This window comes from Molossus molossus, unplaced genomic scaffold (assembly GCF_014108415.1).
Source record: "Molossus molossus isolate mMolMol1 unplaced genomic scaffold, mMolMol1.p scaffold_m16_p_9, whole genome shotgun sequence".
NCBI classification, from domain to species: Eukaryota; Metazoa; Chordata; class Mammalia; order Chiroptera; family Molossidae; genus Molossus; species Molossus molossus.
The window spans coordinates 13,274,463-13,290,690 of NW_023425403.1; positions in this window are offsets into that span (position 1 = coordinate 13,274,463).

A 16,228-nucleotide genomic window follows, 5' to 3' on the forward strand; every position below is an offset into this window, starting at 1 on the left:
GAACTATGTGCTTAATGTACACAGTATTTTTTAAAATTATTTTTTCTATGAATTCTTTTGAAACTTTTTGAATTCTTTTTCTTTCCTTCACTAAAAGAAGCGGAAAGAGCAACATTTTTCATCAATAGTTGTGAAAAAAATTAGAATTCTACTAGAGTGGAAGGCTATGCATGTTTTAACTTTAGATCCTATAGGATGTCTAGCATGTAATAGGTGATTAATAAACAATAATATCTAAAACTTATATAGTACTTGTGCCAAGTGCTTTACCTATATTAACTCATCAGTCTTTTAATCCACTTCTATAAAACTTCCAGCAGTTTTTTTTAATTTAATAGATGAGACACTGGACACATAGAAATTTGCTTAAGATCATTAAGTTGGTGTAGCGTATCTGGATTCAATTCAAGATTATCTATCTTTCTATCTATCATCTATCTATCTATCATCTATCATCTATCTATCTATCTAATCTATCTATATATCTATCATCTCCATTTCTTCTAAGAATCAATGGTGCTGATCATCGCATTGCACTTTCTCTAAGAAAAATCTAGTAAGACATAAATACACTTCAAAATGACTTATGACTAATCCATACCATTGGGCAACACCATAGTCTTATAGTGACTCAGTGATTAATCAATGAGTGGGAAAAAAACTTGGTATCAAATAAAATGTGTATATATTTAATATATATGACTATATATGTAGCAGTTATATATGCGTGTAAATGCATTTTATATGTATGTATAATTCATGTATATTATTATGAGTGTGTTTTACTTTTATATATATGTTCTAATGAGATACATGAATATGTACATGTATTTTAACATTATAGATACAGTCTATTAAGAAGATACACATTCACCCAAACAGAAAACCCATTCTTTGTCAAGCTAGGTGATCCTAGTTTGAGCTTAGAAAGTATAGACATGTATATTATATAAATATGTTTAAATCTTTCTGGCCCTTTACTACTTTACTACTAGAGGGACATCTTAATTATCCAAACAAAAACAATTTTGAAAGCGTAAAAGGCCACTAAAAAGAATGATTTAAAATGTTTATCTATAATATGAAGATTAGTTTCATTATCGTGGTGAATCTATGTAATAGCTCCCTCCAAAAATGTGATTTTTTGGTTTAAAATAAAACAATTTTTCTTAGCAATATTCTTTACTATGATCATTAGAACATAAACTTGAACAGAAGCAGAGTACTCATCTTGATATATCATCAGATATTCTTTAATCGGTTGCCTAGCTAGAGCCATCTCTAACATCGCCATTAGATGTGATTCTTTTGTTCATTTATATGTATTTTATAATCCCTGATAATTTTCTGGCTTCATTGTTTTAAATTTTCATAACAATGTGTACCATATTTTTAAATTTATGTTTTACATGAACTCTTGATACTTTCAATTAACTCTTTTGAACCAAAATACTTATGATTAAGAAAATACTGTCTCTAATGATGCTGAGATACTGATAAAGTAGAACAAATTCTGTCACTGAGAGTTTGTAAACTTTAGGTTTAAAAAATTGAAATGTGTAAATATTTTAGGCCAAATACTTTATAAGAACTATCTTTGTAACCCTTTAGAACTTTGACATGTTTAAAATAGTTTATAAAACAAAACTCATCACTTCAGCTGTCTCTTTATGTTTCTTTAAAATGTTTCATCAAACTTAAACTTTTCCAAATCACAAATCTCAACTTTATTTCATTTTTAACCAAGTAAAACCTATGCAATTAAAAATTCAGGATTCATTGAAGGTTCTTTCCACCAACTAAAATATTTTAAAATGAAATTTCAGAATTTTGAAATTAAATCTATAAACTGAATTCTCATTGATTAATTTTTCCATTTCCTTTACTTTGTAAAGATAAATTTCAATGTCCTTTTTTTATTGCAAACTTTAGTATCAATTACAATTTGCTAAAACTTCAAAATTAGAAGTTTGGGCTACTCTATATACTGAGTAATTAAATTGAATATCATAGGTTTCTTAGTCTAGTAAGAACACTTTTTATCATGTCCTGTGTTCAGATATTTAAAATGTACATCATGGTGATTTGATATATGTATACATTGTGAAAGGATTTTCCCCATGTAGTTAACTAGCTCAATGAACACCTCACATATGTATTTATCTTTTAAAAACAATTTTTGGTGAGAACTTTTATGTTTATTCTCTTAGCAAATTTTAATTATATAATACAGTGTTATCAACTATAGTCACCATAATTTACATGAGCTCATTTATCTTATAGCTGAAAGTTGGTACCCTTTTACCAACCTCTTTCTATCACCCCCCCCAACCTTCACCCCTAAAACCTTACCAACCACTTTTTTACTCTTTGTTTCTATGAGTTTGACTTAAAAAAATTTTTTTTGAGTCTACATATAAGTTATACAATGCAGCATTTGTCTTTGGCTGATTTCACTTAGCATAATGTCATTAAGGTCCATTCATGCTGTCTGTTACAAATGGCAGAATTTTCTTCTTTCTCATGGCAGAATAATATTCTATTGCAGATAGATAGATAGATAGATAGATAGATGATAGATAGATAGACAGACATAGATGTAGATATATCACACCTTCTTCATTCATTCATGTGTTATGAACACTTAGGTATTTAGGCTCCTATGAATAATGTTGCATTGTACAAGGGGTGCAGATATATCTCTGATGTCCTGTTTTCATTTTCTTTTACTATATACCCAGAATTAGGTTGAGAGAATTTCATTTTATCAAAGAAACAACAAGCTGTCCTTGAAAAGAAGAAATTAGTTATGTACACCTTGAAATGATTGGGACAGAGGTAGGTTTTGGTCTTTCAGATTTAACCACCCATTTAAGAAACAACTTGGTTCACGGCACATGTGCCTTACATAGTCTAGGTGACACTATGTTAGGAGCCATAAGTGCAATGTAAAAGTCCATCAAAAGCACTCTGATTTATTTTAATAATTTTGCAACTATTAATGATGATTACTCATTTAAAATTTTTCTAGGACAAATGTTAAATCATGTGGGTCAGTGTACAATAGTCATAAACCAGAACTCTCTTGGGCAGAGAGCATGCATCAGTACCCTAGTTATGACCATTTATGGGTTTGGCAGTTTCTGTGTTTGCCATTTCTATCACTGTACATGTCTTTTAGCTGACTAATTACATTCCCTGCTCATTTGGCTTCCTGAATTTATTTCTAAAGTTACTGTATATTATTAATTACCAGCATTTAAAATCCCTGATTTTCATAATTTCCTTGAATAGGCCTATAAAAGCTTTGTCAACTTCAATGTGGTCCTGTTATTCAAACCTCATGGTAATAAAGAGACAGCCTACTTTCTTAGCCAACAAAAATGTATACAGTGGGGCTTTTGAATATTTACATTGTTGGGCACTTCCGGGGGTAATAAGCATGCATGTGGAAGATGTTTCCGGGTTTATTAACACAATCCTGAAGGTGCAAATTCCTTTCATTAGCATATTGAAAAACTTTCAGAATTTTGTAATGGAGGTGAATCTTTATTTACAAAATAAACTTTAAGTGACCGAGGAAAATATGAAGAACTTATTCAGAGCCAAATAGTCAAGATTTTGTTCTTCATCCAAGAACATCATCCGCATGAGGTGCATGAGTGTCAGGAAAAGTGAGTGGAATGCATTTATAAATTCCTCACACCATGCATGTAGTACCAGAAGATCGCCACTGGCTCTGCACACTGTGTATGATTGATTTCTTTTTCTTTTTTTTTTTTTTTATGAATTTTTATTTATTTTTTTATTACAGATATTTTACCTCATTGGCACCCCCCACCCCACCCCCCCTCCACCCTGTCCCCGGCTTAGTTGTCCATGTCCATTGGTCATGCATACATGCATATAAGTTCTGTGGTTTATCTCTTCCCACCCCCCCACCCCCCATCCCCTCTTCTGAGGGATGTCAGTCTGTGCCCTACTTCCATGTGTCTGGGTCTACTGTATTCCTCAGACTGTTATGTTCATTATATTCCGTATATAAGTGAGATCATGTGGTATTTGTCTTTTTCTGCTTGGCTTCTTTCACTTAGGATAATACTTTCCAGGTCCCTCCATGTCGTCTCAAAGGATAAGAGATCTTTCTTTCTGACCGCTGCATAGTACTCCATTGTGTATATGTACCACTGCTTTTTTATCCATTCGTCTACTGATGGACACTTGGGCTATTTCCAGATCTTAGCTATTGTAAATAGTGCTGCTATGAACATGGGGGTACATATATTCTTCCTGATTGGTGTTTCAGGCTTTTTAGGGTATATTCCCAGCAGTGAGATCACTGGGTCAAATGGAAGTTCAATTTTTAATTTTTTGAGGTAGCACCATATTGTTTTCCACAGTGGCTGCACCAGTCTGCATTTCCACCAGCAGTGTATTAGAGTCCCCTTTTCTCCACACCCTCGCCAACACTTGTTGTTTGATGATTTGTTGATGGCGGCCATTCTGACAGGTGTGAGGTGATACCTCATTGTTGTTTTAATTTGCATCTCTCTGATGATTAGTGATGTTGAGCATTTCTTCATATGTCTCTTGGCCATTTGTATGTCCTGTTTGGAGAGGTGTCTATTCAGCTCCTCTGCCCATTTTTTAATTGGGTTCTTTGTCTTCCTTTTGTGGAGTTGTATGAGCACTCTCTATATATTGGAAATTAACCCCTTATCTGATACATCATTGGCAATGATGTTCTCCCATACAGTGGGTTGCCTTTCCATTTTGATGATTGTTTCTTTTGCTGTGCAGAAGCTTTTTAGTTTGATGTAGTCCCATGTGTTCATTTTCTCCTTTATTTCTGTTGCCTTAGGTGATGTATCAGTGAAAATTCTGCTCCGTATGATGTCCGAAATTTTGTTGCCTACATTTTCTTCTAGGATTTTTATGGAGTCACGGGTCACATTTAAGTCTTTTATCCATTTTGAGTTTATTTTTGTGTATGGTGTAAGTTGATGGTCTAGTTTCATTTTTTTGCATGTAGCTGTCCAATTTTCCCAACACCATTTATTAAAGAGGCTGTCTTTACTCCACTGTATGCTCTTGCCACCTTTGTCAAATATTAATTGAGCGTATAGCCTTGAGTCCATTTCTGGGTTTTCAGTTCTGTTCCACTGGTCTATATGCCTGTTCTTGTGCCAGTACCAGGCTGTTTTGGTTACAGTCGCTTTGTAGTATAACCTGATATCTGGTATTGTGATCCCACCTACTTTGTTCTTCTTTTTCAAGATTGCTGTGGCTATTCGGGGTCTTTTTTGGTTCCATATGAACTTTTGAAGTATTTGTTCTAGTTCTATGAAATATGTCGTTGGTATTTTGATGGGGATTGCATTGAATCTATAGATTGCTTTGGGTAGTATGGACATTTTAATTATGTTAATTCTTCCAATCCATGAAAAGGGTATGTGCTTCCACTTTTTTATATCTTCCTCTATTTCTTTTTTCAATGACCTGTAGTTTTCTGCGAATAGGTCCTTTACTTCTTTGGTTAAGTTTATTCCTAGGTATCAGTAATTTTTTGGCGCGATGGTAAATGGGATTGTTTTTTCAGTTTCTCTTTCTGTGAGTTCATCATTGACTGTACAAGAATGCCAGTCGATTTCTTGACGTTAATTTTGTATCCTGCTACTTTGCCAAATTCATTTATTAAGTCTAATAGATTTTTGATGGAGTCTTTAGGGTTTTCTATGTACAATATCATGTCATCTGCAAATAATGACAGTTTCACTTCCTCCTTTCCAATTCGAATCCCTTTTATTTTTTCTTCATGTCTGATTGCTGTGGCTAAGACTTCCAGTACAATGTTAAATAAGAGTGGCGAAAGTGGACATCCCTGTCTTGTTCCTGTTCTTAATGGAAATGTTTTTAGTTTCTGTCCATTGAGTATGATGTTGGCTGTAGGTCTTTCATATATGGCCTTTATTATGTCGAGATATGATCCCTCTATTCCTACATTGCTGAGTGTTTTTATCAGAAATGGATGCTGGATTTTGTCGAATGCTTTTTCAGCATTTATTGATAGGATCATGTGGTTTTTATTCTTCATTTTGTTTATGTGGTGTATCACGTTTATTGATTTGCGAATATTGTACCAGCCTTGCATCCCTGGAATGAATCCCACTTGGTCATGGTGAATAATTTTTTGGATGTATTTCTGGATCCGATTTGCTAATATTTTGTTCAGGATTTTGGCGTCTATGTTCATCAGGGATATTGGCCTGTAGTTTTCTTTCTTCGTAGTGTCTTTTTCTGGTTTTGGAATTAGAATTATGCTGGCCTCATAGAACATGTTTGGAAGTCTTCCTTCTTCTTGAATTTTTTGAAATAGTTTGAGGAGAATGGGTGTCAGTTCTTTTTTGAATGTTCGGTAAAACTCCCCCGTGAAACCATCTGGGCCTGGGCTTTTGTTTGCTGGGAGAGTCTTGATTACCTCTTCAATTTCCTTAGTTGTTATTGGTCTGTTCAAGTTTTCTATCTCTTCCGGGAATAGTTTTGGGAGACTGGGTGTTTCTAGAAATTTGTCCATTTTGCTTAGATTGTCGAATTTGTTGCATATAGTTGTTCATAGTAGTTGTTAACGATCTTTTGTATTTCCGTGGTGTTGGTTGTTACTTCTCCTCTTTCATTTCTGATTTTGTGTATTTGGGTTCTCTCTCTTTGTTTCTTGGTGAGTCTAGCTAAGGGTCCATCAATCTTGTTTATCTTTTCGAAAAACCAGCTCTTTGTTTCATTGATCCTTTGAATTGTTCTTTTGGTCTCTATGTCATTTATTTCTGCTCTGATCTTTACTATTTCCTTCCTTCTACTTGCTCTGGGGTTTTCTTTTCGTTTGCTTTCTAATTCTTTAAGTTGTGAGGTTAGACAGTCAATTAGAAATTTTTCTTGTTTTTTGAGGTAGGCCTGTAGTGCTATGAACTTCCCTCTCAGAACTGCTTTCGCTGCATCCCATAGATTTTGTGTTGTTGTGTGTTCATTTTCATTGGTTTCCAGGAAGTTTTTAATTTCTTCCTTGATCTCCTCGGTGACCCATTCATTGTTTAATAACATGCTATTTAGCCTCCATGTGTTGAAATGTCTTTGCATGTTCTTTGTGCAATTGATTTCTAGTTTCATGCCATTGTGATCTGAGAAGATGCTTGATATGATTTCAATCTTCTTGAACTTGTAGAGATTTAGTTTGTGTCCTATCATGTGGTCTATCTTTGAGAATGTCCCATGTGCACTTGAGAAGAATGTGTATTCTGTAGTTTTGGGGTGTAATTCTCTGTAGATATCTATTAAATCCATTTGGTCTAGTGCTTCATTTAGAGTCTCTGTTTCCTTGCTAATTTTTTGCCTAGAGTATCTATCCAGTGCTGTCAACGGGGTGTTGAAGTCCCCTGCTATGATTGTATTGTTGTCGATTTCTCCTTGGAAGTCCTCCAGAAGATTTTTAATATATTTTGGTGCTCCTATATTGGGTGCATATATGTTTATCAAGGTTATATCTTCCTGTTGGATAGATCCTTTCAATATTATGTAGTGGCCGTCTTTGTCTCTAGTTATGGTCTTCATTTTGAAATCTATTTTATCAGATATGAGAATTGCTACCCCAGCTTTTTTTTGCTTTCCATTTGCTTGGAAAATTTTTTTCCATCCCTTCACTTTCAACCTATGTGAGTCTTTGGTGAGAGGTGGGTCTCTTGTAAAGAACATATAGATGAGTCATGCTTTCTTATCCAATCAGCTACTCTGTGTCTCTTTATGGGAGCATTCAATCCATTTACGTTTAAGGTGATTATTGATATGTACTTATTTATTGCCATTTTTGTTTAGTGTGGTTCTATTTTTCTTCCCATTTCTCCTGCTAATTACAGCAGTCCTTTTAACATTTCTTGCAGTGCTGGTTTGGTGCTAATGTATTCCCTTAGCCTTTTTTGTCTGGGAAGCTCTTTATTTGATCTTCTATTTTGAATGATAGCCTTGCTGGGTAGAGTAGTCTTGGATTCAGATTCTTGTTTTTCATGACTTTGATTACTTCATGCCATTCTCTTCTGGCCTGTAGTGTTTCTTGGGAGAAGTCAGCTGAGAGCCTTATGGGGTTCCCTTTGTAGGTAACCTGTTGCTTATCTCTTGCTGCTTTTAGGATTCTCTCTTTGTCTTTAATTTGTGGCATTTTAATTACTATGTGTCTTGGTGTGAGCCTGTTTGGGTTCTTCTTACTTGGGACTCTCTGTGCTTCTTGAACTGGAATGCCTTCTTCCTTCACCAAATTAGGGAAGTTTTCTCTCACTATTTTTTTGAATATATTCTCTATCCCTTGCTCCTTTTCTTCTTCTTCGGGGACTCCTATGATGCGAATATTATTACGTTTCCAGTTGTCCCATAGTTCTCTTAAGCTGTCTTCCTGTTTTTTAATAGTTTTTTTCCTTTTGTTTTTCTGATTGGTTGATTTTTTCTACCCTGTCTTCTAATTCACTGATCCGGTCCTCAGCTTCCCCTACTCTGCTTTTTAAACCTTCCAATGTGTTTTTCATTTCAGGATATGTCATTTTTTATCTCTTCTTGTTGGTTTTTAATTTCCATTTGGCTTATTTTCAGTGTCTCTATGTCCTTACTCATGCTGTTCAGCTTCCTCAAGATCATGGCTCTGAATTCTAGCTCTGTTAACATGCCTAATTGCTCCACATTGATCTCATCTTCGGTGGAGGTGTCTTGCTCTTTCATTTGGCTTCTGTTTCTGTGTTTCACCATTTTGGCTATCACTGTGGGCTTTGGAGCCTGTCAAGTTCTCCCTGTGGGTGTTGGTGTTCTGCTGTTTGTGGCTCCCTCTCCTGTGTTTAGATGAGCGAGGGAGGACCCGCGTTGAACACCACTGTCAAGTCTTACTTTCCTGGTTAAAGTTGCCAGCCCAGGAAAGGTACTGTTATCCTCTAGCTTTTTGCCTGGAGGCTAGCAGTCTAGGTTAATTGATGAGTTTTGGGTTGTCAGTTGATTGAAAAACTCCCTCTGGTGCTCAGCCAAGGGGCTTTCTCGAGGGTGGGGCAGATGCTGGTTGTTAGTGAGCCTCAATTAGCACTTCAATGGCCCACAGGGTGGGGTTGGATCTCCGAGGGAGGGGCTGCTGCCTCTCCTCAGAGCCCTGGGAAGGAGCAATGTGGCCACCTTCCTGAGTGGCTGCACTCAGCCAAAGCTCCGAGCGCCCTCCAAACCCCGAGTGTCCCGTCACAGTTCCAGTCCTGTCCGCCCTCCCTCCGCCGGAGCCCAAGGTGAGTGGCTGTGGCTGTTTCAGCCTCTGTCCCGGCTGCGCGGTGGAGCCGCCTGGGAGTGTGACCCGAGGGCGCTGCTCCCAGCTGAGGCCGCTGCCGAGCTGCCGACCGTGGGCTCCCAGCCCCGTCTCGCGCCTTCGCAAGCCTACCGGGATGGAGTCAGTGTCCCTCGTTGTATGGTCCTCCAAGCTGCTTTTCTGTTGGTTTTTCCCGTCGATTTGTCTGTGTTATAGTTGTAATTCCAGTTTGGTTCTGGGAGCCGGTCTGTGTAGCTCCGTTCACTCCACTGCCATTTTTCCAGTTCCTTAGGCTCTCTCTTCTATGATTGATTTCTTGATGCTAAAAGTAAGGGACCAGAATTTGAAAGAAAAATGTTCTATGGGAGACATTAATAAATTCTTCCCTCTTCCATTTCAAATCTGTAATCCAGCTTAGGTCTGTTGGTGTTGAAATATGCTAAAGATAAAAAATAATGGGTTATCAGTTCATGTTGATGAGATTCAGTTCATCTTAATATGTTGGTTTATCGTCCTTGATACTGTAACTGGCAGGATAGGGCCCTTCTTTCCTCCCAGGGATTCCAGAGGAAGATGATGCTTATCCAAGAACTTCATGAGGTCCTTACAAGTGGCGGTTTCAAAGATTGCACTGCAGGGTTCCTGTAGTTATGCTTATCCTTCTGAGGAAGTAGTTTTGTTTTTCTTCTAAAATTTTTGTATTATTAGTTGGGTCCAGAACTGATTTTTTTTTCTGTGTTCCCCCTTTTTCCCACCTCAAATAGCTTTCCCCCCCTCCCTCCCTCCCTCCTTCCTTCCTTCCTTCCTTCCTTCCTTCCTTCCTTCCTTCCTTCCTTCCTTCCTTCCTTCCTTCCTTCCTTCCTTCCTTCTCCACCCTCTCTCCCTTCCTTCCTTCCTTCCTCTCTTCTCCTCCTCCTCCCTCCCCTCTGGCTCTCCCTCACTTCCTCCTTCTCATTTTTTTTCTCTCTCTTCCACTATTACCTATGGTACCTTTTCTCATTTCCAGGCATAATAATTGAACAATTATAGTCTCTGATTTGATATTCATAGTTTTGTGGGGAGCTAGGCCAAAGAGGTAAGAACTAGGATGTTAATCTAATAGAATCAAAGAATTTAGTAAATATTTTGTTACCATTATCTGAGTCCAAAATTAATTTAGAACAGCATAGCTTTGTTGCTTCTAAAATGTAAACATGAAGTTTAATAATAGCACAATATTTTTTTCCTCAATATCATAAAAATCCTGATAGACACTTGTTTGCAAATGGAATTTATTTAAAACATGGAGTTCTATGAGTCATCAGGATAAAAATACCCCTATTTTTTTGAAGTGGTAGTTTCACTCTTGCTTTTTAAGTGGTGCCTATAATTCCTGTTATAACTTGCAGCTAACCATTGTTCTCTACTGAGCATCTCTCTTTAATGGAAGTCACACATCTCAGTCTCAAATAATAATTGAAGGAACAAAAGCATATGATTGTTTCTATGAAAAAGTTCTTTGATATCTAAAGCATATTGTCCAATTTAAGGAAACAGGGTAATGATGTAATGTTTAGCTATATTAAATGTCACTTGGGAACAGTAAAGAAGAATATATCATAAAAAAAATATCCTGCAAACTTAGTCCTAATTTAAGTCTTCATTTCCTGTAGAACTCTTCATGGGCTGACCTAAGGGAAGTCTGTGATAACCAACCTCTCCTCCAGTTGCTATTTTTCTTATTTGCAAACTCTCAAAGGAATGTCCTCAACACCCATGGACCCATTGGGCTGTTCCACGTGGTGATGCATGTGCTAACATGTTAAGCTGGTGTGTGTGTGTGTTTTAAGTATTTTCACTTATATATGCTTTTCCCCATTGACTGCAAATTCTTACAAGGCAGGGACAACAATTTTTGATTAGTTTATATCCCACTTAATAAATTCGAAAGAGAGCTTTAGAAACAATGCAATGTAGTCAATATTCAGACGAATGTCTTTGAATTTAGCTTATGCCTTCTTTTCCTATTTCAGCTTTACTCCTTTCCCCAAACACCAGGTATTTATTAAAGTTTATTATTTAAGAGTTTAAGTCAAAATTTTACCAGCAGAGATATAAAAACAATACTGAATATTTAACTTAATTAAAAGTTTGAAAATATTTTTAAAAATCATAAAAACCCACGATTCCACAATTATCAAGGGCTTCTAAAAATCACCAACGAGATACAGGGGTAGGAAGAGTTTGCATTTTTTATTAATTCTCTTTCTCTTTGCTTAAAAGTGGCATCAGACTTAATTATAATGCTTTTTTTTTTTTTTTTAATCCTCACCCGAGGACATTTTTTCCATTTTTTGTTCAGATAGAGTGGGCGGGAGAGAGGAAGAGAGAGAAAGAGAGAAACATCGACGTGAAAGGGACACATTGAGTGGCTGCCACCCTCACGACCAACCAGGGCTGGGGACAAACTGCAACCGAGGCACGTGCCCTTAGCGGGAACCGAACCCGGATCTCTCTGGACCGCAGGCCGACGTTCTAACCGCTGAGCCAAACTGGCCAGGGCAATGCTTTAAAAAGTTGACAATAAGTGATATTTAATTTTGAAAAACCTTATAAGCAATCTCATTTTACTCAGAAAATTATAATTGTCTTGAAATTCAATTTAATGCTATAACTATACTCAGTATGCTTTATTTGAAATCGAAGACACAATAAAAATAAAATTTCACTTTCATATACTCATTATTTCTTATGTTAAAAAATAAAAGAAGTCTCCCCAAAATATAATGAAGCTATTATAGAAGAAATGGGCTAATCAATTTCTAATATATAATATCATGGCAATGAAATGAGCTATAATTTAAATAAAGTCATCTTCTGTTAGTTCAGCAAAATGCAAAGAAAGCACTTTACCAGATCCTATTCCTCTCACAGTCAGAAAGACGAGGTAATGAAAGGACTCCAAGGTTAATCACAGTCTCATTTTGTTCGACCACTTATTCTCTCAAAACACAAAGCGCTGTTTTCACAAAGTCTTCTTGCCCCTTACAAACAATCTCAAAGTGATGTTTAGAAAAGAGTCAATTTCCCCAGATAAGAAAGCAGTAAGGTTTGGTTGAAAAGGAAACACTCCAACATCATTGTCAGTTAATTATTTACATTTTGTCATCTCTGAATCTCAGTTTCATAATCTGAAGAAAAAAAATTTTTGAGTGGCAACTCAATAATACATGAGACTAAAATGTAGTGACTACTGAAGGGAGAGAGATTGACCAGGAACTCATTCACAGGGCAGCTTGGGGCCATTTTTTGGAGGGGGGTGGGGTAAGAGAGAGTATACCATGCTTTATGAACATTTTGTGGCACCTCCAGCATATTTGCTACATTGATTGTCCCCAACCTTCACTTCTCATTAGCTTTTGAGTGCATGTTTCTTCCATGTTCTTGGAGAGTTGCCTTAGCTTCTTTATCAGGAAGACTATACATGATTTGATTAGGAGGTTACTCAATTAACCTCATTTTAACCCCAGCATATTTTTCCTTTGACATCTATTTTACTAGTGCCTGTTCTTTAAAAAACTGAAAACCAGAGTTAGGTAGTGGGCAGAGCAGAGATTTTAGAGTCTGCTTTACTGGCATGACTGTGAATCAAGAATGTAACCTGGTAAGCATCAGTGTTCTCATCTTTAAAACTGGCATGATGATGCCCGGCCGGTGTGGCTCAGTAGTTGGGCGTCTACCCATGCACTAGGAGGTCGCCGGTTCAATTTCTGGTCAGGGCACATGCCCAGGTTGTGGTCCAAATCCCCAGTCGGGGGCATGCGGCAGGCAGCCAATCGATATTCTCTCTCATCGATGTTTCTATTTCTCTCCCCCTCTCACTTCATCTCTCTCTGAAAATCAATAAAGGAAAAAAATAAAATAAAATTGGCATTCTGACACCCACTTTACCAGATTGTTGGGAGAGGCCTGTTATAAATGTTGGTAACATATCTACTTGGTACAAAATAAATAGTAGCTCTTAGGAAAATAAAATGGTCTTTTTTTTTTAAGTGTCACCATCTCATTTCTTACTCCTTTCTTTCCTCTGCATCTTAACTCTTTCTCTGGCCCCTGGTCCCCTCTGGGTTTTCAGTTATGCACAGGCCATCGGCCCAGACCATCGCCCCTCATTAGATTTTCTACCCACTCATCACCAGATTTTGCTGCCTTTCTTCTCCAGCATCTCAACAGCTTTGTTTGCACTTCTGCCTTCCCGTTTCCTTTTAATCTCCTGCAATCTGCTTTCTTTCCACAGAACACCTTAGGAACTATACTTTCAGTCGAGGATCCAGGGAAACCGGTATACTGGGATGCATATGGCCGATTCCAGCAGTAGTCAGGAGATGAGTTCGGGTTCTGGGCCACAAACGGTGCTCAGTGGGTAGGGTCCCGACTGTCCCCCATGCTCACTCCCATGGCGCCCAAGGCAAAGGGCCGGAGGGTGTGAACCTGTGCATCCCCTGGCACATGGGACGGTCACTATGTCCACTCCGATCACTGTGCTGCAATGACTAAGTACAATGCTTATTCTTCTCCATCACCTCATTTTATAATCCTTACAACAGTTTTCAACACAGATGTTATTATCTCCATATTTCAAACTAAAATCTGATGCTCAAAGAGGCAGAGTAACAGACTTTCCCTGATTGGATTTTGTGTTCTATTTGCTTATTGCCCCAGAGGTAGCACTTAAGAAAGACTTTTCACATATCCTACAGAGAAAAATTCTCTCTCCTGGTGTAAACGTATCGTCCCGTTAGTCTTTCAAACACAAATTCTAGGTTCTACTGTGAAGAGTTTGCAGATGTAACTAAGGTTCCAGGTTCTTTGATCTTAATATAAGGAGATGATCTGGGTGGGCCTGATCTAAGCCCGGAGCCCTTTGGTCACAGAGGGCAAGTCAGAGAAATGTGCCCCGGCTGGCGAGCAGGTCACGAGGCAAGGCTGCAGACAGCCTCTAGGTGTAAGAGTGGGCCCCCATCACAGCTGCCAGAAAAATGGGACCCCTGTTTTACAGCTGTAAGAAAAGGAATCCTGTCAATACCCATGAACTTGGAAGAGGACCCAAGCCCGAGCTGAGTACACCCGGCCAATATGTTCACTTCAGCCAGAGATTTGGAGCAGAAAATCTAGCCACACTATGCCCAGATTTACAGAAACTGTAAAAAAATTTTTGTATTATTTTAAGACACTATTTGTGATAATTTTTAAAACTTTAATAGGAAATGAATACACTTATGCTATTCACGTATTTTAGGGGTCTCGGATGAGGCAAAGGAAACTGTTGTGGTTTTGAAGAGGGGTTTCTGCAGCCCAGGAATCAATAAGACAGCCCAATGGTGACTTGAAATCACAGATAAAATCAATGATGTGATGATCTGTGGACAGCACATGGAACCCTTTTAGATTCACTCTTTACTTTTTTACTCTTCATTTATTACCACAAATATTTGAATTCAATCACTATGTTTTAGATGACATATTTTTTTCTAATGCTTATTCCCACAACAAATGTCCTTGTTATTAGGAACACACGTCTGTGCTCAGGATCAAGGCTGTTTAAACACAAAAAAATTAACATTCATGGCCTTCACCAGAAGGTTTATCTTAAAAGATAATATGCGTGTACAAACATAGATTGCTTGATAAACTGAATGAATTATAAAAAATTCAAGTAAAATTATTAAATAATTCTGAGTAAATGAGAACCATTGAAAAGTTTTACTAATTCCCCATTTTTTAAATTTAATTTATTAATTTATTTTTGTTACAGATGTTTCTCCTTTTCCCCCCACTGATTCCCCCTCCCTCTCCCTCCCCGCCCAGTCCCCAGCTTTGTTGTCCATGTCCACTGTTCATGCACACATTCATATAAGTTCTGTGGTTTGTCTCTCCCCCACCACCCCCTCTTCTGGGGATTGTAAGTCTGTACCCCATTTTCACGTCTCTGGGACTACCCCATTCCTCAGACTGTTATGTTCATTATATTCCACAAATAAGTGAGATCACATGATACTTGTCTTTCTCTGTTTGGCTTGTTTCGCTTAGGATGACACTTTCCAGGTCCCTCCATGTCGCCTCAAAGGATAAGAGATCTTTCTTTCTTACAGCTGCATAGTACTCCATTGTGTATATGTACCACTGCTTTTTATCCACTCGTCTACTGGTGGACACTTGGGCTGTTTCCAGATCTTAGCTATTGTAAATAGTGCTGCTACAAATATGGGGGTACATATATTCTTTCTGATTGGTGTTTCAGGCTTTTTAGGGTATATTCTTAGAAGTGGAATCACTGGGTCAAATGGAAGTTCAATTTTTAATTTTTTGAAGTAACACCATATTGTTTTCCATAGTGGCTGCACCAGTCTGCATTCCCACCAGCAGTGCACTAGAGTCCCCTTTTCTCCACACCCGCGCCAACACTTGTTGTTTGATGATTTGTTGATGGTGGCCATTCTGACAGGTGTGAGGTGATACCTCATTATTGTTTTAATTTGCATCTCCCTGATGATTAGTGATGTTGAGCATTTCTTCATATGTCTCTTAGCCATTTGTATGTCCTGTTTGGAGAGGTGTCTATTTAATTTCTATGCCCAATTTTTAATTGGGTTCTTTGTCTTTCTTTTGCTGAGTTGTATTAGCACTCTATATATATATTGGAAATTAATCCCTTATCTGATATATCATTGGCAATTATGCTCTCCCATACAGTGGATTGGCTTTCCATTTTGATGATTGTATCTTTTGCTGTGCAGAAGATTTTGAGTTTGATGTAGTCCCATGTGTTCATTTTCTTCTTTGCTTCTGTTGCCTTAGGTGATGTATCAGTGAAAATTCTGCTGCATATGGTGTCTGAAATTCTGTTGCCTACAGTTTCTTCTAGGATTTTTATGG